This window comes from Gekko japonicus, unplaced genomic scaffold (genome assembly GCF_001447785.1).
Source record: "Gekko japonicus isolate JY-2015 unplaced genomic scaffold, Gekko_japonicus_V1.1 scaffold4, whole genome shotgun sequence".
Classification (NCBI taxonomy): Eukaryota; Metazoa; Chordata; class Lepidosauria; order Squamata; family Gekkonidae; genus Gekko; species Gekko japonicus.
In genome coordinates, this window is record NW_015165234.1 from 870,817 (window position 1) to 891,002 (window position 20,186).

At 41.8% G+C, this 20,186-nt stretch overlaps 1 protein-coding gene across 1 annotated transcript in view; it reads left to right on the plus strand.

The window, feature by feature from the left end:
* The first annotated feature begins 734 nt into the window (after positions 1-734).
* Positions 735-20,186, plus strand: part of AGPAT3 (1-acylglycerol-3-phosphate O-acyltransferase 3) — a 126,479-nt gene continuing 107,027 nt past the window's right edge. Inside the window, exon 1 of the mRNA XM_015409815.1 lies at positions 735-1,264. The gene's annotated coding sequence lies outside the window, so the exon portion shown is untranslated. The remainder of the gene's footprint in view (positions 1,265-20,186) is intronic.

The following is a 20,186-nucleotide window of genomic DNA, read 5'->3' on the forward strand; positions in this document are numbered from 1 at the left end:
GCTACTAGAGTGGAGACATGCCTCAAAATGTACCCATTCTATGTGGTTGCCATCTACATAAGAAGTCAGGGCCTAAGTTTATAGGTCCATCCTGCAGGAAACGTTTTTCAGTCCTGTCCAGTCATACAAAACGAACATGTGGGAAAAAGGCATATCTCACCTACCACTAAGACCGAGCTGTTTACACAGTCTGTGCACCGAGACCTGAAAATGCATACATCCGTACGTAGGTAAAACCACACACACATTCGGGTGCAGGCGGAGACTGTGCTTTAAGCGACAAATGAGGGTGGAACCCCCTTCCCCTAATTTTAAAAGGATCGTTAAATCTTCGCTCCCAATCAAGGTGGCAGAACTGTGGTTACTGCCTGTTTCCCCCCCAGGCACGCTTATACGTAGGGCGAGGAGGCTCAGTATCCGCATAAAGTAACGGAGAAGGCTCCGTTAGGCGGCCACTCCGGCTTAATTACCGACGTTCAAGGGTGAAATCTTACGTACGTGACGTAACTCTCTTCGTTATTTCTGAGGCTGGGGGAAGGCGCGTGTGAGAAAGAGCGTTTTGGTGAGCGAGAGTAGCTGGGCGGCAGCGAGGGCGTTGCTTCTGTCTCCCCCCCCCCCCCCCCCCCGGGGCGCGGGCGACGCCGCAGGGCAGAGGCTGCTGCTGCTGCTGCTTCCTCCAGTCCCCGCTACTTCTGGAGACAAGCCCGGATACGCGCGTGCTGGTGGGCCTTCGGATAGGGAAGCAGAAGCGGCCCCGGTACAAAATGTGCGCTGGGGGCTCAGCTTGATTCCTCGCCGCCAGGCGACGACTGTGAGGGCCCGCCCCGAAGAGGAGGAGGCGGAGGAGGAGGAAGAAAGGTTGCAGACTGGCTTTGGTCCGCTGGACTCGACTCCCGCCGCTGCTGCGAGGGCGTCCTCTGCCGCCGCCGCCGCCTCTCGCCGCCAGCCCCCGGTGGCCCGGGAGGAACTGAACTGTAGTTGCACAGGAAGTCGCGGCTGCTTGGGAGCACACATACAACACACACGGAGGCAGCTGCCTCTGCCGCACTCCATACGAGAGTCTGCCCGCGCCGGAGCCAGGCGCCGCTACAATAGCAACCCCTCCCGGACCAGCGGCGGCCGCAGTGACCGAGGCAGCGGCCGCCCCAATTGCGCGAGCTGGTAGCCAAGCAGAGGGGGGTGGCCGTGGCCACAGGATTGGAGCTGGAGCACAGCCGCCGGCTACGAGAGGTTCCACCTCTACCGGGGGAAGAGGTGGCTGCAGGTTTGTGGTGCTCGGGCTGGGCTGGGCTGATGCAGGAGGGGCCGTGCAGCTGGTGGCAGATCGGGTTCTCCTGCCGCCCCCCTGAGGAGCCCTTTCATTGTTCCCTCTCGCCTGGCACAGCGTCGGCCCTGGCTTGCCCCCTTTGCAGGTGGCGTGTGCTGAGCTCAGCCTCTCCTTTATTCCCTCTCGCTTTCTCTCTGCTGCAGCCCCTTTCGTATGGTCTCCACTCCCTCCCCTTTGCATCCCTCTTTCGCATGCTGCCAACTTCTCTTTGCACACGCCCCTTCCCTTCTGCATGTGTAACCTTAATGGATGAGTCTAATTTTTCCCTCCCCCATTACACTGCATTGTGAGAGCGACTGTCTCTACTGCTGTGCACACGAGTAGCGTCCCACCCGCCCACAGTGTAGTCCATTCTCCTAACGCTTCAGTACCGAGGAAGCGACCAAAGATCTTCCTTTTCGTTTGTCGTGGTGTGTGTACGTACTTCGGGTCCCCTTTATTTTGACATCTGTCGAGGGCTTGCCTTGCATGAGTGAATCTGCTCTGGTCTCCACACCTACACCCTTGTCCTACAGTTATTCATCGTCTCTTGAAGAAGGCTGCAAAGCTCTAGGTTTGCTTTCTGTTCCCGCAGCATTACTGCTTTAAGTGTATCTGTTTCTGCTGGGGGTTGGAGGGAAGGAGGCGCTGTCTGGCTGTGGACGGGGCTCCCTTTAGACCTTGCTCCGACCCATGGCTTTTAGTCCTCCCTTTAAGTTTGTATGAAGGGATCTGCCCTGTGTACAAAATGTCCGCAGACATTTTTCTTCTATAGGAAGGTGAAGGCCCACTCCAGTAATTCAACATACCTTTTGCCTTCTCTGGAAGCATGCAGAGAATGGCAGCGTGAGAGCGATTTGCTTGGTTTGGTTTAATGAATAAACCTGTTGGGGTGACTTGTATGTAAACACAGAAGGGCAGGGCGGGTGGGATCTTAAGGCTAAGATGTTTTATTTACTAAGCTAGGAAGACTGCACTGTTCTCTCCTTATTGAGTACACAAAACTCTTCTTGGCCAAAATCCTGTCATACAAAGTGTGGTGTGAGTTTTTCTCAGACACCTGATACGTAGCAGTTGCCCAGTTTGTGATTCCCTGACTGGTCTATCCTAGCTTATTCACTGTATTATTCTGCCAAGTTATAAGGATAATTTTTATTCTATACATCAAGTACAGATGTATGATAAAATGATTGTTCCTAACCTAACACCTGTACTTTGAAGTGTAATGAAATGGATTCTCAAGCCATTATGTTTATGCAGAACAATGTTGCTAATTCAGTAGGCCTAAATGCCATGTCCTCAAGCTAGCAACTTGACCAGTAAGTATATATATCTTTGTTTTAAGGTCCATCTCTCTGTCCATTTAAGTATAGCACATTTTCCTCTTTTGATTATTATTTTCAAGGAGGCTTGTAGTAAATGTAGATAGTTACTTACCTTGTCTATGAGCAGCATATGCTTATGTATGCCACATCTACTGTGTTTCAGCTGAAATGATTTTTTTATTAACATATCCACTACAGGAGGCGTGCAGTCTGTCTGAATGTTCCATTTGCCTCAGTCATTTATGCCATGGCAGCCTTGTGGCATATTTCATCTTACTATGGCAGCTGTATTGATGGGATGTGCAGTGGTTTCCCAGGAGAGCAACTTGCCCAAATCACTGTAAAAGCAGCCCTGGGATATTACAGGTATTAGCCACTTTGTGGGAAATGTGCCATTCTTGGCTGCAAGATTATGTTCTCATCCTGTCCAAGAAGAGACACAGACAAAGCTGCTTCTTTTGTTGTTTTAAGGTCTCATAAATGGCTGATGAAGTGGTAAACCTGTCAACATTATCATTTTAGAATGCTAGATGGTGACTTTTCATGATTAAGCAATCTCCAATACAAAATACTTCTTTGTTCATTGGATTCTAACCAAGTCTCATGTGTGACTCTGTAGGGGAGATATCCACCAGGAGAGCAGTTGGAAGGGCTGCAGACAAGAAAGGCTTACCAGTGCTAGGTCAAATTAGACTTGGCATAGTTGGGATCTCTCACAACTTTTATGATGTCCCAGTTGGTTAGTTAAATCTTGTGAGGATGAGTCCTCTGTCTAATATTATCAACTCTTCACAGTGAGGGGAATTTCCTAAGGCCTCTGAAGAAGGTTCTATTTGACCTTTATTGGAAAAATCCCTCCCTTGATAGAAAATTATGACCAACAATAGGCCTAGGTCAAATTTGTTGTTTTTAGGAAAAGTGACTGGAAGAGTGATGGTAGAATAACTGCAGCTCTTTCTTGTTTGACAAATCTGTCCTTGATTAGTTTCAGTCTAGTTTTGTACTGCATTTGTAGCCTTGTGGACAATCTCTGCTTAAGGGTGATAAGGGAAATATGTTTGTTCCTTCCAGTGCCTTTTTTTAATTAGGGGAACACGGAGACAGTTGCAGATGATTAAGTCAGTGATGTGGGATCTATCTTGTTGGGCTACACAGTGGTACATGGCTGTTTAATTTGTATGTTAGAACTTTGAAGGAGGTTGCTTAGTGCTTCTGGGTCCATGTCATCAGTGTGTCATTGGTATGTGGATGACACCAACCCAGCTCTATTTTTCCTTGAATAAGTCACCAAAGTCGTAGTTTATGTTCTGGGTCAGTGCCTACGTACTATCAGGCGGCTCTGGGATAACAGGTTAATTTTGAGTCCAGAAAAGGCAGAGTTTTGGAGGAAGTTGCATTGCCACTCTAGATGGCGTAGTGCTTAAGCTGAAAACCTTAGGAATTTAATTAGATCCTGCTCTCCTGTTGAAGGAGTGGGTTAATATAGTTGCAAAAAGTTGTTTTTTTAAAACAGCAGAAGTCCCTATCTAGACTCTGCTGAGCTGGCCACATTAATCCATGCCTCCATAACTTTGAGGCTGGATAACTGCAATGTGCTTTTCGTGGGGCTGCCTTTGAATACTATTCAGAAGCTTTATGTGCTACAAAATGTAGTTAACTTTACTAACTAGAGTTTGGATATATGAACATATTGTCCCAATTTTAAGTGATCTTTGTTGGGTGACTACTTGCTTCCAGGTCAGATTCAAGGTGCTGGTTCTTATCTATAAGGGTCCACTACACTGGTTGGGAATCACATACTTGAATGACTATCTCTCCCAATAGGACTCTGTGCAGCAAGTTAGATCCTGCCGTGACTCTTGAGTATCCCATCCTGAAGGTCATTAAATGAGCCATGGCTCAAGCTTATTGTTACTTCGATGTGGCACCTGTTCTGGAACAGCAACCCAGAGGAGGTCAGGAGGCAGAATTCCAGAAGCATTGTAAAGCCACCTTGTTCAAATAGGCATTTGTGGACCATTGAATTGAGCTGAATCAATGTTTGTGTAGTAGAGTACATGCCGCAGATAAGGATTTAGGGCTACTTATGTCTCTGGTTTTTTATTTATAATGTCTTAGTATGTTTTTACAGTATAGCTTGCATCTGTAAGACACCTTGAGCCACAGTTTGGTGGGAAAAGTAGGATATAAATATTCTGATAAAATAAAGTCTTTCTTGACTTTCATCTACAGTTCATGAGAAATAGTCCTCAGTGATCAGTCACAGGATTTCACTTTCTTTGTATGCACCTTTATCAGTAGAAGCTGGATAGAAACGAGATCCATATGCTCAGTTTGATTTATTATTTAGTGTAGCTTTTTTGTCTTACCATGACACGTTAAAAGCTGGAAATGTAGTAATTACATTTTACCCCACCACCATGAACTTGCACAGTGGGTGAATTTAAAGAGAGTGTACACAACAATATGACCTACTTTTGCCAGATATTTAGCATGCACACCTTAATGTTCAAGTGACTTCTGTTGAATAAAGTGAAATATTCTGTTTTCATATTTGTTTGTGATGGTGATATACATGTACTGCATATCCATTTTGGAATTAAAGATATCTATCTTGGCCTTTCAAGCATGTATTAGGTCAAATTATTATGAAATTTGGTATCTATTTTTTACTTTTTATTTATTTATTTGGTTTATACCCCGCCCTCCCTGCTGGAGCCGGCTCAGGGCGGCTTATGTAAAAGAATAAAAACACACAAGTAAGCAATTTACCTAAAACCATATAAAACACTCCAACATTAAAAGGTGCTAGACATTAAATAGTACTAATACATTAATATTATTAGATGGTGGCGGCCAACCTTCAGTAATCTAACCTAGTCGTCAGCCCATAGATCTAATCTTTTTGGCACAGGCTGTTCTGATGACTCCAGGGGCAGGGTTCTCTGCCATTCCAGCTATTGAACAATTTGATACCTGTTACCTGGTGTGACGAACTGCACTTTTAAAAGCTTAGAAGTGTTGTGTAAACAGATAAAGGACTGTGAAGGGTTAATTCTTCACAGAGCCACCTTGAGTCACAAGCTGTTCCAAGAGATCTGATTGGTTAGCATCAGCTGTGCAGAGAAACACTTCTGAACTGCATGCTGAGGAGAGATGCAGTCTGATTTCAGCCCTAGCTGAGAAGAGTCAAGTACTGACAGTTTTGGAATTCAACCTTAGCTGAGAGCAGTTTTAACACAGACAGGAGAATTGGGGAAAGTTAGCAAGGATGAGTGGGTAGTTAAATGGAGACTCCCATTTGGGCCAAAGAAAGGGGATAGATCTTCTCATGTGAGGTGAATTTCCCTACCCTGTCAAACAGGGAGTTAGCTCTGAAGAGTGCAGAGATTCCTGGTCAGGGTGGTTCGAAACTGCCTTTAGAGACCTTAAGTCAGTTAAAAACTCAAGATATCTACTGGTGTTTTGAGAGGGTTTTGGGTACTAAAGAGTGTACCAGCCTTCTGGAAACCAAAGGAGTCAGAGAATACTCAAAGAAAGTGTGCTGGAGTGTCTGGAAAACACTGGAACAAAAACCTCTCAACATTAATATTGAAATCACTGTGAAAAGCTTAAGAAACTCTCATTAGCCGGAAACATAAGAACTAAAGTCTGTGTATGTACTTGTTTTATCTCAGAAATTTCAACCCCCAATTTCATCTGACCTTTCCCCTCTATGTTAAATCAAATATTTTGTTGTTTTTGAATTTCAAAACTCCTCAAGTGCCATTTGTTTAAGTTAAATTGGGCTCCTGATGCTTCCCTCAGGCTCCTGGGCTGAGCCAGCAGCCAAAATACCGTACTGTGATGGGGTGGGACAGCCAGAGTTCTTCAGCAAAGAAAGAGACATAGCTAGGGCGCCTCAGTCAGTAAAAGGAAAGAAAAATGGAGGGAAAATCTTGCCTCTGAGGGAGGGAAGTGGATGGGTCTGTCATACCTGGCTTTTCTGAAATCTGGCAATATGAAGATTCTAGACCCTTGATCATATAAATGTCGCTTCATCTAGGACTGTGGTCCTCAGACCTTTTGAAATGGACTTACTTATACATTTACTGTACTTCTTGGGACCCGCTTACAAAACAGCTCCATGCTACTTCTCACTTTCCCAACATAAAATGCAGGAGTCTGTGAACACTGAACAGGTTGGAGGGAAAATCTTGCCTCTGTTGGTCTGAAGTAGCAGAACAAAGTTTGAGTCCAGTGGCACCAACAAAGTTTTTTTCAAGGTACAAGCTTTCTTATACAAGCACACTTCTTCAGTTACATATCTGTATCTGAAGAAGCGTGCTTGCACACGAAAGCTTATACCTCAAATAAAACTTTGTTGGTGCCACTGGATTCAAATTTTGTTCCACTGAACAAGGTTGTAATTGTCCATGAGGAATTTCAGACAGACGATGTCAGACTTATGTCTGAACATGCTCTGCTTGTTAACAGCATCATTCTTCTCCCCCCCCCCACCTTGAGACATTCAGAAGCTTTAGCACCCACAGAAATTTCCTAATTGCTTGATAACGGTTTTCATTATAATCTGGCAGAGAGAAGTTGTGGTTGGGAAGCCACCAAAGTTAAATAAGGACGATCTACCTAGCTTAGCTCTGATTAAGTATTGGCAAGTATCCTGTTTTTGGTGTCTATGTTAAATCTTCTAGGCCTACTCTTGTTTAAATCTTAAGTCATCTTGGGACATTTTTGGGTGTTGCAAGAATGCCTACAATGGTGGAGTAGTTCATGTTAGAGTGTTAGATACTGTAACTGCTGGCACTTCAGCAGGTCACAGAGATCAGGGTCCATAACTTATATGAAGTGTTCACCTTCTCCCCCCACCCCTTACAGTTGAATCCACTGAGCGTCATGTGATTATGTATTTTACTGCTTGATCCCTTAGGAAGGAAGAGTCCGGATTGAAACTAGTTTGTAGAACAGTCTTTACATTATCATAAAATGGCCTTTTCTTGTACATGTAGAGCACTTTCCAGTTTACAGAGGTGGTTGCTGCAGAGCCGGCTGAAACTGAATCCCACACATTTATTTATTTATTTATTAGGCTTATATCCCGCCCTTCCACATGGGCTTAGGGCGGCTAACAAGAGGCAATTGCCATACATAACACTAAAATCAGATAAACCAATCAGATTACATTATACATTTAAAATCGGTGCTCACAACAAAGACTGATGTTTTGTGGCTGGGCAGAGCGGGTGCAGGACTGGGGTGCCAACTTCTGGCTCTTGACGGTATACCACTAAACCCGATGCCAACTGCCAAGAGCCTGGGTGTGTACTTGGATGCCTCATCTCTGGCAGCCCAGGTCACAAATGTTGCCAGACAGGCATTTCTCCAACTGCACCAGATCAGGCAACTGGCCTCCTACCTGTCCTGCTCTTACCTGGCCACAGTGATCCATGCAACGGTCACCTCCTGGCTAGACTACTGTAAGGCACTCTACTTACCAGGACCCCATCGACAGTGCATTTCCAACCAGTGATTTGCCAGCTGCATTGGCTCCAAATTGAGTACTGGATCAGGTTCAAGGTTCTGCTGCTGACGTTCAAAGCCCTAAATGGTCAGGGACATGCTCCCTCTAACCTGTGGAGTCTTGTGAGCAAAAATTCTACTTTGAGAGCTACTGGCATTAAAGCTGTGAGTGAGCAATTTGGCTACTGCATAAATCAGTTTGCTCTGGATCCATCCTTCCTGAGCTAAGACAAATATGTGTGAGCTGGAGGCTAAAATACTGTGAGCTAGCTCACACTAACTCAGCTTAGAGGGTTAGGGACCAGCGTATCTCTGGGATTGCTGTTCCCTATATACCCCCTGAAGGGCATTATGCTCTGGAGACAAGAACTTCCTCCAGAACTCTGGCCCAAAAGATATCCACCTGTCCTCAACCAGAGCCATGGCTTTTTCAGCCCTGGTGCCGGCCTGGTGGAACTCTCTGCCTAATTAACATCTGGGCCCTGCAGGACTTAATGCAATTCCCCAGGCCTATGGTTGAGAACAGCAATGGTTTACCATCAAGGAATGGTCTGTCATCAAGTTTGCCCCCCCCTCCCCGAGTAGGATATGGAATATTAAATGCCATCTGATTAATGTTTTATTGTTTTAAATTTCATGTATATATGTATTATATATTATTACAGTATTTAGCAGAATGTATAACTTTTTGTCAACTGCCCTGAGCCCCAACTGGGGGAGGGTGGTATACAAATCAAATAATAAATAATAATAAATAGTACATAACACATGCGAACTGTTCTAATGAGGTTTTTAATGTTTTATTTTAACTGTTAGCTGCCTTGGTGGCCCTTGTTGGGCAGATTTTGTTAATCATCATCATCATCTAAATTTTAACTTTAACTAACACCACCAATGTTATCATTAATTATGAATAGTTTGAGCACTTATTTTGTCTCTGCCTGTGAATAGCTACTGAGTATTTAATTTATACCCATTACTGGAGCTATCTTTTTGGCTGGTGTAGTATTACTAGACTTTACACAGAAACCAGATATTGCAGTTTTCCTAGAATGTACTTGATTTCAAGGATTGTACTCACTGAAGGTTTAATTGTGATGTGTGTATTTGTATGGAAATGGGTTTGTTGATCAAGATCTATTTTTATGCCTTTTTATAGGGCATAACACTACATAGGCTCTGGTGAGTTATTTTCATGGTTATGCACCAGAACCTCTCCAGTGGTTTGCACCTGCCTGGAAACCCACAGTGTGGCAAAAATGAAGTAGTTAAAGTTATCAAAAGTTATTTAAGGATTTAAGAATCCACAGTCTCTGAAGTCCTTCTAAGCACTTCGCTGCATGGTTCTTCTGTAAAATTTAGAAACACTGGAAACCTACATCAAAAGAACTGACTGGAAGGTTTGATGCATAGCCTTACTTTTAGAAATTCATTTTGCCTTGTTCTTCAAGGCAAGACATCAAGACAGATTTGCCTACCTGTCCAGAGTTTGGTCTGCTTGTTTTGCACCTTTCCTTTATTCATCCTGGTTTTGCTTCCCTACCTCTTGGGCCTGCTTCCTAATCCTCCACATATGCATGCCGGTTTTCAGGTTTTCTCCAGGAATTGCAACTGATCTTTCAGGTCTTAAAGTCTTAAACCCATCCAAACAGACAGCTTCCACTTCTGTCATGGGAGTTGGGCTGTAAACTTTCTGGCAGCTTTATTCTCTGAGAGGTTGAATGTTCATGAACATGCAAGCTAGCCAGTCCAGAAGCATCTCTACTGTAGTGCAGTACAATACAAATTACAAAATGTTTTTCAGAATTGTAGCTAAGGCATCACTTTTCTGTTCTTAGCAGTGTGAAGCTTTTGCCTTACATTTCTGTAACCATGTTAGTTATGTTGGCGATTCTTGGTTTCACAGCGCCCCTTTTGTATCCATATAAAAAGTAGTTATTTCCCCCCCTCTAAGTTATTAAAAGTTGCTTGGAATTTCTCCTTTTTGCTCCCTAGGATAAAGTGTAAATCTAAGCCCGGATCCAACAGTTCTGCTGCATAAGAAAAAAAAATATCTCCATTTATACAGAGTGTGATCATACAGAGTGGTTTTGCTAAATCTTTCCTGTCTCACCCAACCTCTTGCATCTTACTCCAAAGCCGCACTTCAGGAAAGAGGGGCTCTCCCACAAGGCTTTTGGGAAGTTTCAGTAAGAAAGGTGTTGAAATTAATAGTGCATATGTCTGAGTAGAAGTGCCTTGTACGTATCTGGCAGGATTATTGGAGCCAAACCAGAGTTTTAGCAATTTGTAGAAGTTTTGGCGATCGAGAATAATTCCTGTATTTGTAGTCATTGAAGTAACCTCAGATTAAATCTTACTTTGTCTGATCTGCAAAATCAAGTACAAACATGTGCCCCCTTACCTTGACCATCCTACACTCTTGCATGCAAGTATCACAAAATGGCTTGAGCTATGGTTTCACCAAGTTACTTGCCTTTTATTCTTCCTGAACAAGTGTTGACCTGCGTCGTTACAGGACTGTAAAACCTCCTTTTTACACACTTCAAGAGTCTTGGAATGGGACTCTGATATTTACACTGGTACCTAGAAACATAAGTCTAAAAATGGGGGGAAGTGCTAAAAGACAGAATGAAAGGATTGTGAATTTTCCCTTCATACTTTGACAGTCCTGTGATTAGACAAAGAGGGATTTCATGGGCTGTTACCTGTGTTTGCAAAATGCAAATTGTACATGTGCCCATGTGTGTCCATAAATTGCCTGCAGATCTCTGGAGTAATGCGCTTGAAAAGCCAAATGGTTAAGATCGTGGACTATCAAAGTGAAAAACAGAAGCTAGAAAGGTATTTTGGAGGTGGTACCTGACTTTGTTCACTATATTTTGGATTTAAAATAACAGTTGCTGACACAGTGATCTTTTCCCACATCTGTGATTGTCCTCTTTGAAAAGCAGCTTTTGGCTAGGTCATTCACATCTCTGAAACCATGGAAGATTAAGATTTCCAACTAATTTTCTTTGGTCCATGGAAGATTAAGATTTCCAACTAATTTCTTTGGTAAGGTGAAAGACTGAATGCTGTTGCATAGTGATTTTCAAATGTTTTGCAGACATTAGAGTAGGATGCCAGAGAAATTTGGAGGTGAGGGTGTTGCTGACTTCATCACAGTACAGCATAAAATTGTCTTCAGGATGTCATTTGATCAAAGATGTACACCTGTAACATTTTCAGTGCTGCACCAAATATGCATATATGCATTTGTGTACTATGGAATATGCAGTTTTGCTGCATGACAGTTAAATCTATATAGAAAGCTTGTGTGAACTACTGACTCGAAGGGTGAGTGAAAGTTGACTGGAGGGGCTTGTCTTGTTTTACAGAAAAGAGTTAGAACAGAGGTCAGTAGCGTGGTTGGTGCCTGTGGACACCATAGCACCTGCCAACACCTTTCTTGGCACCCATGAAGTGTTTTTTAGAAAGTGGGTGGGGCTAGGTCGGGCTCTTGCCCGCCTGGATTTCTGACTGGCTACTGAGAGCTGATTGTCTATGCAGATTAGATTAACACTCTTTCAGTGGCAGCCGCCCACCACCACAGTGTTGGTTTTATTACCTCTCTTTCCCAGTGTATTTTTTAATTATGACTCTTCTCCCCTAAAACTTAGACTTCCTTGGTGTGTGTTGTGCCCACTACCCTGAGTCAGAATTCCAAAGAACCCCTGGGTTAGAATAAGTGCCTTTTTAGTCTCTTCTAGCTTTCTACTGAGGGGCTGTGGTGGCTCAGAGGTTAAGACACAGAGCTGCAGATTGGAAGGTCTGTAGGTCAGCAGTTCGAAACCTGAGTGCCGCATGATGGAGTGAGCTCTCGTCTCTGGCCCCAGCTCCTGCCAACCTAGCAGTTCGGAAGCAAGAAATTGTAAGTAGATAAATAGGTACCGATTCAGTAGGAAGGTAACAGCATTCCGTGCGCCTTGGCGTTTAGTCATGCCAGCCACATGACCATGGAAATGTCTTCGGACAGCGTTGGCTCTTTGGCTTGGAAACGGAGATGAGCACCACCCCCTAGAGTCGGATTCAGCTAGCATTCGAACAAGGGAAACTTCTACCTTTACCTTTAGGTTTCTACTGGAATTCAAGTAATAAATTTGTTACTCTATGAGCGTATATAGTTGCACATATACATTGGGACTTCACTAATGCTTATACGTATAAACTTAGCATTTCGATTTAAAATATGCCCCATTAATTGGAGCAGAAGATTCTAAGGTAATTGGAAAACCTCGAATTCGGCCGTTGCAACAACAGCCAAATGAGGAGAGCACTGGTGTTTGCTTCGTCATAATACAATTCCAGCAGGTGGCAGGAGCCATCTAAAGGCAAGTGTTCTCTTGAAAGCCACTTTAAGAGGTATCCATCCTGTGAGAGGAAATGCCTATAAGCTAGTGCCTGCTAGAACTCTTTGTCAGTGCCCTTACTTGGTGGTGGTTGGCTGTTTTATGGTTATGTTATCTTGATAATAAAAGATAGTGAATTTTTCAGATTTTTCAGATTTTTTAAATACTATAGAGCAAAAAGCTCCTCTTTTGGAGTATATTCTTCTAAAGCTGTTCTGAATTTTGGGGAGACCTTGTCAGGTGCTAAATAGGAAGAAGTTGCTTTTTGAAGGAAAGTTGGCTAAGTTTTGTAATTCTTGAATTAGATTTTTGTCCTGTATCGGCTTTAGAGATGACCCTGGAGGATAATGAATGATGGCAGGTACCACTCAGTCCCAGAGGAATGTCCAGTGCCAGTGATGCCAGTGTGGTACTTGCCAGTGGGCTATTTCAGTTTCATTTCCCCAAAGCAAAGAACCATGTAGATTTCCACCTAGAACTTAAATTAACTGTAGAAAAGAGTGGTGTTCTTAACTATGCAGGCATGGAGGTGCTTTAAATACAAGAGTATCCTGTCTCTTGGATTGACTGCTTCCCTTTTTGCTTGGGAGATTCTTTGAATCAATCACATGTACAAGTTCTGGAAATACTGAAGCCATGGGAAAACTTGTTGAAAAAATTAAGACTTGCAATACTTTACCAAATGTAAATGTATTACATTGAACAGCATGACGTATGGCTTGGCATAAAATTGTACTATATGGCATATTTTTGGGGGGAAATAAAAATATAAATGCCTTGGTTTTCTACTTGGAAATGTGAATATACCTACTATTAAAAGAGAACTGTAAACTCCTGCATCCCATGGTACCCTTGCCCATATGTATTTAGTATAAGCCAAATGAAAGAATGAAAAAATAAAATTCTGAAACATTTTATCGGCACAGTTATTGTCGGGGTTCAGTGGAATGTATCATGTCTTTTCTGCCCTGACCTCAATTGTTGTCTGTAATCTGCCCTGAGCCAGTTAGTGGGGAGGGAGGAATATAAATCTGAATAAATAAATAAAATACTATTTAGGTTGGTGTCATTAGTTTAGTCTACTGCTCAGATGATAAATTATGCAACAGCTTTGATTGAAAATGTGTTCTTGCATCCTATTGTACATGGTGGGTTTATTCTTTAACATTACTTTGAGGAATCATTGTTTAGAGCCTGTTGATAGGCTGTGCTTTGTTCCAACACTAGAAGAGTCAAAAAGAGTTAATCTTTATTTAGAGAGACCACCTGGCAGTCCTGGATCAGGCAGACATAATCTTTGACTTTTGTGGGCTTTAAATTTGTGCTTGAAAAGAACACGAGTAATTTCCACTGATTAATCAAATGGAGCAACTTAGATCTCATCACCTAGTGCATGGAAAAAGAGTGATGCAGAAAGACAACTTTTTATTATAGGTTTGGCCAGAGCAAAGTCCCATTTCAGTTTAAACCTTGTCATTCTTTTTTTTAAAATATATATATTTTCAAGTAAACATACAAACAGACAAACAAACATACAGTAGAATTCATCATAAATCACCAAGGTACAGTCAACACAGTAACACATCTAAATTAAACTTGTTCTACAATTTGAGTAACTCAGAAGTCTTTGCTTATATCGGACTAGTAAAATTATCAGTTTCAAACATTTGCATATATTTTTAATCCATTTACTTATTACACATAATAATTCATAATTAATTTTTGTTTTCTTTAAATAGGTAAGGTTTTACAATGTATACCTTACTAGGAAAAAGGCCCATTGTGGAAATAAATACAACGGCCTCTAGAAAGAGGCTCTGGGCGGGCGGGTGCCCTGGCTTTGGACACTCAGTATCAATTTGCTGTGGCAACCCCTTCCTTTTATAAACGCTTAGTTTAAACAATTTTAAGTTCCATTTATATTTCCCAACTACTTAATATTTTAATCATGCTTAGTCATCTTTTAAAATAAGGTTAATAACTAGAAATACACTACACCAATATTTAACAAACAGAAAGAAGATGGGAGTTCCCATGTTACACAAAAAGAAAATATTTCTTTTGTCAGCTTCCACATCTACCAGATATACTGTGATACCAAAATTTAGCATTCAATAAAAAATTAAAATAAAACAAAATTTCATTTATCAGCTAACTATTCCAACAACATCCTATTCTTACCAATGCATTGTTATATCCTCATTTTCCCGTAAAGCATATAGTAGGAAAACACAAGCATTCCATCCTTTGAATTCTACTTCTAGGCTTCCAGGCTTTCCCCACTATTTTTCAAAATATCCAGTTCTAGCAGGTACATTGTTATGACCTAAGTTTTCCCTTAAACATACAGTAAAACAAAAACATTCCAACCTCTATCATGTAGCTTAATTTTTTTTCTAGAAATCTGTAACCTCCTCTTTTTGGCAACCATTTCCATGTGCTTAAACTCTCTAAATGTACTGACTTTGATTTCTAAACATTCCCTTCTAGTTTTCCTCCAAAATGTTTTCACAAGCTTGTAAGCATTTCTAATTTTCCACACAGAACATCTTTTCTTCTCTTTAGGCAATTTGCTCTTTTTTTTCCAATCCCCTTTTCATCTTCTCTATCTTCGAGTAATAAAGTATTGTTGAGTCTCTTTGGCTGGTACTTTGGTTAGTATTATTTTGCTCATTAGTCATAGGTAGAGTTTGAATCTTCTCTAACACCTTTTCTCTGTCTTCCTCGAAATTCTGCTCTTTCTGCTGATCTTCCTCAAAACTCTGTCCCATTAACTCCAATTCATCCTTGCTTTCAGAATTCAAATGTTGACTCTGCTTTTTTCCAAGGAGATTTTTCAGGGCTTCCTCAACCCCTTTCTTTATCCCTTCTAACAATATTGCCCGAAACTGCTCCACAGTCAGCGTTCCAACTTCTATGTCCTCATTAACCTCCTCCCCTCTGTAGCCCCCATATTCTCACTTAACTAAACGCTTTATTTCCACCTCTTTTATTCTTACTCAATTGTTCAATTCAAGTAGAAAATTAAAGTGTCATTCATATCACAATAATCCATTATAAGTCCTCACCAACTAAATGTTTTTTCCTCCGAAGATAAAGACTCCACCAAATAGTTGTCCCATTCTTTTTCCTGGCTGCTTTTGTCTATGTTTTGGACACTTATACAGGGGTTAATATTGGTGAAGAAATCTTCGTTATTTGTAATAGTAAATACTCGTACTCACTGTATCCTCATTGTGTTGCTGCATGCTGTATTTAAAATCCAAATAATTAAAAAAGGCTGGTTGCTGCCAGTGAAAACATGGCAGCCATGTTTCCTCTGTGTCTTCGCTCCTGTTTTGGGGTGCAACGACCACTCCCCCACGATTGCTGTCAGCAGGGGAGGCCGGAGAAGCCCCCTGCTACTCTACCTCCCTCCGGGAAGCAGAGCAGCTCCCCCCAAAAGAACGAAGAGGAGATGGATGGTTCGGGAGCGACCCGATACGTGTCCGTTTGTAACGCCACCTAAACCTTGTCATTCTTGATACAGGCAGCTTGTCATGATTGCTTGATGTGCTAACGTGAGGTTTTGTTGTATCCTTTATTTAATAGCTATAACTCCACCTTCATGTGATATAGATTATTCACTCAGGTAGAAATGGTTGTGTATCTCATAATTTACACTATAGCATATGAAATGAACAGTATTTAAGGCAAGCATAGTGTTACTGGGAAGGGATTAGGATCTCCTGCATTTTTAAAGAAGCAGTCATGGGCCTTCTTATCCCACATTTAGATTCAGGTGGGTAGTTGTGTTGGTCTGAAGCAACAGAACAAAGTTTGAGTCCAGTGGCACCTTTAAGAGCAACAAACTTTAATTGTGGGTATAAGTTTTTGTGTGCATGCACACTTCATGAGATACATGCATGCACATGAAAGCTTATTTCCTGAATTAAACTCTGTTGAGTTTAAAGGTGCCATTGGACTCAAACTTTATTCACATTTGGATTGATATTGTTATGGAAGAGGGGGCTTTCCTTGTTGGGAAACTCCCTTAAACCAAAGGTTCCCCTGAAAAAGGTGATTGGTTAAAAAAAAAGGAGTGGTAAAAAGGTGAAACAAAAAAATAAGGAAAAGGAACGCAATCCCACAGCACAAAGACTTTCAAATAAAAAGCAATATAGTTGATCTAACTCAACTAAGTATGTTACTTAGGCTGTAGCGGGTTCCTCAGAGCATGTACAGATACGTTTGGTCAATATAATCGGACATAAGTCTCTAAGAATGACGAACTGATTTAGCCAATCCCATGCAAATCCCCATCTTTAATGTCAAAGGCTGCTGTTCCCAATCAGAAAATACTAAAATAATAGTGCAACCCCTCAAGCATCCGGTAATAGCCCTGGACTTCCATGACAAATAGGTGGTCTGGTCCAAACCATCTTGTTCTTTGTCTGTCTGCCAGGATGGTCCAATGTGGAATGAAAATGAGTGGGTTATTCTTACATAAACCCTGGGGGGTCTAAGATTCCAGATGCTGTAGGTGGGCCCTGGTAAGGTTTTAGGGTTTCCGTCACATATCATGGTGCTGAGGTGGATGAGTAATCCTCTCTTTTCCCACATACAGTTTCTTGCCGTCAGTCCCCTATGAACAGCACAGGGGCGGTGGTGATTATGGTGTGTGATTTGAAATTGAGGGAAAAGATACAGGGGGAAGAAAATGAGCCTGCCCATTTCATAAGCCCACTCAATCATGTGTATGTTGCCATTCCTTGCTGAAGTTATTTCACATTTTTAGCACCCCCTTCTACTTTCAGTGATGCTTCAGAATATTATATTTACTAACCATAGATGAGTCTCATTAAATGTTAAATACATTGGAGCACTAAAAATATTAGATGAGTGATGCAGTCCATCACCTTTCTCTTGCACTTATCTGGTACTAGAGGTTGATTATATGGTTCCTGGATGGCCAAGCCACTTTACCTACACATTCCTGCCAAGAAGCCAAACTTTTTCATCTCAGCATATTTTTCTATGGTTCTTTAACAGTGCCAAGAATCTCTTTACCGCCATACTTCATCTTCTACATTGGTATTACAGTGGGAAGGGGTAACGGTGGTGAATTGTAGCTCTCAGTACAAGGACCAGACCTTGGAGACTAATTAGTCTGAGGAACCCATGGAAATACTCTATTTCTGTGCTTCCTAAATGAGAAGGGGAACATTGCCAGCAGTGTGGATCCTTAAAAATAAACATCAGCAGCTGTTTTTTCTCTAGGGAAGGTGTCCAAAGATTTAGTCTTAACTTGAGATACTGTCTTGTATGTATGTCTTGTTGACAAGGATACTTTTGTCATGTTTACCTAGTGGCAGTGGTCGTCATTCTTTCCTCTAGTGTTTCACAGTAAGAGTAGCCAGCTTTTATCAGTATGCTGTGGAAGATGATTCGCAGAGCCCAGGATGTCACTTAAATCTATATGTAGTATAATAAATCTAATTTTCAATATTTCTCTGTCCTCCAGACATTGAAGTTATTTTCAGAGGCAGTTTTTAAAAAAGAAAGTCGCAGATCAGTTGTAGTTTCCTGAAAGCAAAGAAAAGAAGGGATTGGGGAAGATACCCAAAATCCAATCTCTCTCTTCCCCAAAAGGCCTTCAAACAAGTTCCATTATTTACAGTTGCCACTTCTTCTACTCTCTTCATTGATCTCCAGGCTGGCAGTTATGGAGGATGATCTTCGGGATCTGAATTTTGACCTGAGGGGGGTATTATGTTTGATCATCTGTAAATGATAACTTATAGCTCTAGCTCTTACTTTCTGCCCCATGGTCTAGAGTGAAAACCTCAACGTCGTTCCACTAAAAGTAGTTTTCTGAAATTCTCTCAGCTGTATAAATAGAAGGACTGAATTGAATTGGCATGCTACTGAAAGGGTTTCTGAATAACCTGGGAATTGTCTTCATTAATGATGGTGACATGTATTTTCACATGGGAGTAAACAGCACAGATGAAGCATGATAGGGGCTCAGAGGGTAGACCATCTTTCAGATGGTCATTAACAGTTCTCAGGGCTGCACTGGGGGGGGGGTTTACACCAAGCAACATATTGTAATCTCATTTCAGTCACAGCTGTTGTTCTTCTGCTAAACAATGTAGGAGATCCATAAGAATGAGGCAAATTTTAGTTGCTTTTAAATATTGCTACTACAAACTTGAGTGTCTGTCTCAGTTATTTACATTGGTAGAGGATAACTACAAACTTGAGTGTCTGTCTCAGTTACTTACATTGGTAGAGATTTTAAAAGCAAGATAATTAATGCCTCACCTAATCTGGTTTTGAGTCGAAATGCTGATGTCTTCCCCTCCTAAATATTCACCTTGACTTTCATGGCAAGGGAGCATACAGAATGCTTGGTAATCAGAATGTTTCTTCATGAATGATCTCCTCTTAAGGGAAATGTTGTTTGTCCTCTGATAATGATAGTCTAGTTGAGAAGCAGGTTCTTCTTACATCCTCTCAAGCAAATAGTGATAATCTGTGATAACTCGTCTCAACTTTGGCTAAAGCCCAGCTACTATCTGATGATTCTGCACAGATTTGCTAGTGAAGAGACTGCTGAATGACTGACTGGTAAAATATTAATAGACCCAGCAAATTACTAACATGTCCCTCATTAGAGCACAGAAAAGTACGTGTCTCGAGAGAACACGAATGAGACATTCATGCTGGCATCTAGAATAGTAAGAGCCAGGACGCTATTGCAGGAGCAGCATCCTGGGCAGATGCTTTTGTTTTTTCGACACTGATTCTCTTCCAGTATTTGTTGTGGGATTAATTCATTTGCCAAAACACTTCAGAGACATTGTAACATATGGAGCTACCTTATAACAAGTCAGTTCAATGTTGTCTTCTGACTGGTAGTAGCACTTTGGAAGAGAAAAGTCTTTCCCAACACTTGTTACATGAGATCCCTTAACTGGAGATGCCAGGATTGAACTTGTGAGCTTCTGTATGCAAAGCATATGTTCTACCATTGAGCCACAGGGCAGTTTGTTTAAATTGGGTTAGCAACACAAAGCATGTGATTCTTGGATCCAACCCAACATTATGTCAGTAAAAACTGGACCAACTAAAAATGAAAAGAAGGAAAACAGCTGCTAGTGCTGTTACACTGTGCTGTATTATGTAGATTCTCGCTATATTATGTAGATTCTTTAGCAAGTCTGATGTTTCTGGTTGCTAAACAGTTTTTGGAAAATCTTTCTGTTTAATTTTATGTTTCCTGTGCAGTGTTGAAGTACAAGGTGTAAAACTGCTCTTCTACAAGTAGAAGAACATTTTTTTCAAGCATCCTATTTTGTACATTCTCATGTTGTTCAGTCGCACAGTCAAGTCTGACCCTTTGCGACCCCATGGTCCACATCACGCCAGGCCCTCCTGTCTTCCATCGTGCTCAGGAGTTTGCTCAATTTCATGTTCGTTGCATCTATGACACTGTCTACCATCTCATCCTTTGCCGTCCCCGTCTTCTTTGACCTTCAATCTTTCCCAGCATCAGGGTCTTCTCCAGTGAGTGCTCCCTTCTCATTTGGTGGCCAAAGTATTTGAGCTTCAGCTTCAGTATTCCAGGGAACAGTTAGAGTTGATTTCCTTTAGGATTGACTG